Raw genomic sequence first — 5028 nt, forward strand, 5'->3', positions numbered from 1 at the left:
TTTATTTGTAATGCATTTCAGGAAAATTGTATGTCACAAGAACTCGTAAAAAGCTTGACATGGATATAGGAGAGAGCAATTCTTATTGTGCCTCTTTCATTTCCAATATGCTCAGTAGTTGCTTTTTGCCTTAGTTGGTGGGCAGTCAACATTGGTGCCTTTTTGGCATGCAAAATTTCACTCCCCTCTTCTTTCTGCTGTATTGTGGAAAGCCACATCCTAGAGCAGCATCTGTACTCCAAGAGGTTGATTAATTTCGACCACCTGGATTTGTTCAACATGCACCTGAATCTACATAAAGGAACATTCTTGCATTTTGCCCCCACAAAATGCAGACACCACATCCAGGAAATTAACCTATGACCTTGTGCCGAGTAGTAGAGTGCCATAGCAAAAGAACCATCGTGACAGATAAAAACTGTTTCTGCTGGCTGTCAAGTGAAATGCCTTGCTGCTTCAAACTATCAGTCCACACATGCTACTGCGTTGGCACACTACAGATAACTAAAAGCAGAATCTGCAGTTTGCTTATTAAAATCGGTTTAAGAAAGGAAGTAACATTAATAAGTGATGTTTTTAATTGCTTAATTCTGGCACACATTAATAGAAATCAAAAGGCTGCTTTTCTTCACTAACGTTCGATTCGGACCCGCCACTTTGCAAAGTTAGTGTGCACATGCATGATTAAAGCATATCTGCTTTCCCTTTAGCCTGCCACACACAGTACCGACAATCTCGCAGTACAAAGGTACAGCTTTGTTAGCCTTTCTAATGTTAACGTGATCATGACCGTGGTCCACAGTGATGTCTGGTGGCCATGGAGGAAAGGAAGGATAGACTACATGGGAGCCTCATGTCATAATCTTGAAGCCTAGTCACAAAAATAAAAAGGAGGAATCGTGAGAAAAGCACCCACGCACGTGATGGCAAGTGGTGGTGGCATGCAAATATCTCTATAATTATGTAATAAATTCTGGTGTCTTGCTTGCTGAAACCATAGTATGAGGCTCGTTGTAGTGGGGCACTCCTGAATTATTTTGACCTCCTGGGGTTCTTAAACATGCACTCAATATGAGGTACATACAGGGGCGTTTTTGCCTTTCGACCCCATCGAAATGCAGCCAATCCAGCCAGGATTTGATTATGCGTCAATGGGCGTAGCAGCACAACACCAGAGCTACTATGCCACCATGGTGGGTTGCAAGTATCTAACTTTTGTTAAATTTTTTTGCTCCGACACCAAACCGGTAAGGAAAAGCATACTTACCCGTTGTTTTGCATAACTTAAACCAAGGATTAAGAAAAATACAGCTGGGTGACACCAATGACGTTGCCATCATGTGGCGTTTCTCAGAGTATCTATTTCTGCTCAATTAACTAAGATTATGAAAAAAAATAGCGTTCACTTTAGAGCCAAGTGTGTTTCGTTACGTTGTAGAGGGTGTTCAGAAACAACTGATGCATTTTCGGCAGTGTACCTCCTGCCTCGTCCTTTTATGAAAAAAAAAAAATTGATGTGGTTGTTAAAGTTTGATTTGAGATTAAGAAGTTTGCAGGGACGACATGGCCGCAATTAGTACATGACCATGGTTGTTGAAGTATGGGAGAGGCCTTTGCCCTGCAGTGAGCGTAACCAGGCTGATGATGATGATGTTAAATTTTGTCGAGCGATAGTATAGTTTTTGCTTGGTTTGGAAAAGGACACGGACTCTGCTGGGTGCTGTCAGCAACTACCCCACAAGACAACGCACAGACGCTGCTCGGTACGGCAGCAGCAGCGAGCGAATGGTCCTTCATGCTGCGTCTTGCTTCAACGCGAATTAAGGGTTGAATGCGCAGCGCATACGAAGCTACCAACACTCGGCGCTCTTAGTCCACATCGCAGATTGCCTTCAAGATATGGGCGGCCACACGGCACACGCCGCGGCCTGTTTGTGAATGGTAGAAACGCTGGAAAAGGAGTTTCTGAGTTTTCGCGTAACAGAATTGTTTTCTCGTATAGTCAAATTACAATCCGATGCTATCATGTGTGTAAGGTGTGTGTGTAAGTCGTACTTTACAATTTTTCTACGTATTTTAGCTTGAGAAATTCAATTAGTTCAGTAGCTTCCTTGCACCACATAGAGGGTATGGGTGGTTCGAAAATCTTTCTGCCGGAACGACGTCTGACACTGGATCGTCTGCGACATGGGGCCCTTAACGCTTGCTGCTGAAAACTGGTGCGCGTAAAGTGGCGCGAGTGAGACTGTGCGATAGGGCGCGAGCAGCGCTTCGCAGTGCGCCGCCCGCTCCATTCTGACGGATGGACGGATGGATGGATGGATGTAGCGTCCCCTTTGGAACGGGGCGATGGGCTGCACCACCAAGCTATTGGTGGCGCCCTTGCGTACAGCACCCTTTGCGGCACCGGCGCGCTTTGGGGATCGGTTTCCGCGGCCTCTTTTCACACCTCCCAATTTACCACCCTAGTTTAGCGGCGCTGTTTTCCCCTCCACTTTCTGGGGTATTTGATTATTTACTAGAGTTAGCTCTGGAAGTGTTATGGCGTTTTTCACTGGTCGATCTGGAGCGGCCGCCGAAATCCTCGAGCGAGCGCTCGGGTTTCGCGAATCCGAATCGGCCAGCGGAGCGCAAAAATGCTCCGTGGGGGATCACACCGGAAGTCTGCGTGCACGTCGCACAAACCTGTTTCGGAAACCATGCTCTCTACGTTTCCACGGCAACCAAACTCACCGTCCCCCGTGCGTAACTTGACCACGGCAATCGCAGAGTCCGTCATTTCCATGTCGCGCCCGCAAGGATTATGCATGGACAACGTGCATAGAAGGCTTCGTACAGCACCTGCGTCACCTAGTAATCGCTGTCGTCCGAGCTCTCATCGCTAAATGCGAGCTCTGCAGCAGCAACGAACGCAGCCATTTTGCGAAGCAACACAATGTTGTGCGTACCAACCGGTACCGATTTCGCTTGAAGACGGAAGTGACGCGAGCTATTTCCGCCCGAATCCGCGCTTCGGCGGCGGAGCAAGTGAGAGCGATCCGGCGCGGAGCGAGTTGATCCGAAACGACCAGTGGAACGCGCGAACCCGCTCCAGATCGACCAGTGAAATTCGGATTCGTTGCCACGGAGCAAGAAATCCTGCTCCGAATCGACCAGTGAAAAACGCCATTAGACAGCGATTGGAGCCTTAATGGCGGATGTGTCGAACACCTTTTCTGCCACAGGCGTCACATCTACGTGAACTTTTTTGGGTGAAGGCAACTGGTCATTAAACCTGCACATGCTACCTGAAGGCATCAAAGTTACTAGATTCGAGACCCTCGCTGTGTAATGAGCGAGAATAAAGGAAACCGATGTGCCCGATTTATATTAGTCATTAGAAACGAACAAACAATGAACTGCACATAATTTCCCCTACGTTTTCCTTGGTGTCATTGTTTCTTGGTTTCTTGTATGACTCATAAAAATCGGGCTCCTCGGTTTCCGTTCTTGTCGTTCACATATTTGTGTATATGTATTTCTCTGGCTTTCCCTAAGTGCCGGAATGAAGCATCGGGTATTGTCAACCACAGAATTTTACGGAACGCGAAATCTGAGGAAAAGCTGAATATCTGGTCGTTCCGGCTAATAGACTTTTGGACCACCCACACCCAGACCCTCCATGTATAGTGCAAGGAAGCTACTGACGTAACTACGCAGCCTAGTCGCATTTACAGCTTCTACCAGTACATGCCTGTGAACAATATTGTGATGTTTGGTTTTACTGACTACTGTTACAGGCTTCTCTGAAATTGAACGTTTGCTGAGATTCTGTGGTCTGTAAACTTTTGTGGTTGACAAAAAGTCGGTTTCGCCCGACAGGTGAAGCATCGATTGCGATAGCAAATTATTAGACAGCTATACGAAGGAGGAATAGCTGTTTTATTGGCCGCGTTAACTAATTAAAACTAATGAGCATGGTGTCACGCGCGCACAGTCAAGCATGAATATATCTCACTCGATGACCGCGGAAACTCGCTGTCAAATCGCTGCAGGAGTGAGGAAGCGCGGCAGCACCTGCGAGCGAACTGACCTTCGTGCTAGCCTCGCGCTGAGCGGTGAAAGCAGCGCACACCAAGCTATCATCGCTCGGTGCGCCTAGACTTTGTACCCATCGCAGACCGCTTTCGATAAGGGCCCGCGCTCAGCCGCCGCGTAGCAGAGCGCCCCCCACCTCCCGATGCCTTGCTCGCGATGGAAGTCGGCGCGCTTCCTCCCCGCCTTCCTACCTTGCGCGCGAGATCGAGCCACCATCTTCGGCTCACTCGCACTTGTTCACTAGCACCCACAGCGTACGGCGCGTGGCCACATGGTTATCGCACTTTAACTTTGTACGGAACATGGCGATGACGACGTTGGAAGTGCGCCTGGAGTGTCTTTAATTACTATCGTGATAAAAGGTCGCAGTTTCGGCCAAAAGGTGAAGCATCGATTGCGATAGCAAATTAGTAGACAGCTATACGAAGTAAGGATAATGGTTTTATCGGCTGTATAAACTTGGAAAGATTCGCTTACTAACTGTATTAACAAGCATGGTGTCAGCGCGTGCACAAGCAAACATGAACACTTGACACTTAAGCGCGGACGCTCGCTGTCAAAACGCTAGTGTAAACAAGCGCGGCAGCAGCAGCGAGCGAAGTGACTGTGCTTCTGCAAGACAGATGTCGATTATTGTTGTGGGAGAAGATATGCCCCAAAGGGTGTAAATTTTTCTAGGAGTATGTCATGCTGATGACGCGCATGCCGTTCGTTGCTGGGAAGTAGCGGGCTCGCAGCGTTAAAAATGGAAACGCATCAAGGCAGATATACACCCCAAAGGGTGCAAACTCTTAGAGTACATTCAAAAACAAAATTACACCCTTTGGCTTGTATCTTGCCACACAACGATAAACTTCATCTGTCTTGTCCGCATTTCCTTACGCTGCGAGCCTGGTACTTCCCAGTAACGAACGGCATCCGCGTTATCAGCATGACATAGCATTCCCGACA

Source organism: Dermacentor albipictus, chromosome 1 (genome assembly GCF_038994185.2).
Source record: "Dermacentor albipictus isolate Rhodes 1998 colony chromosome 1, USDA_Dalb.pri_finalv2, whole genome shotgun sequence".
Lineage (NCBI taxonomy): Eukaryota > Metazoa > Arthropoda > Arachnida > Ixodida > Ixodidae > Dermacentor > Dermacentor albipictus.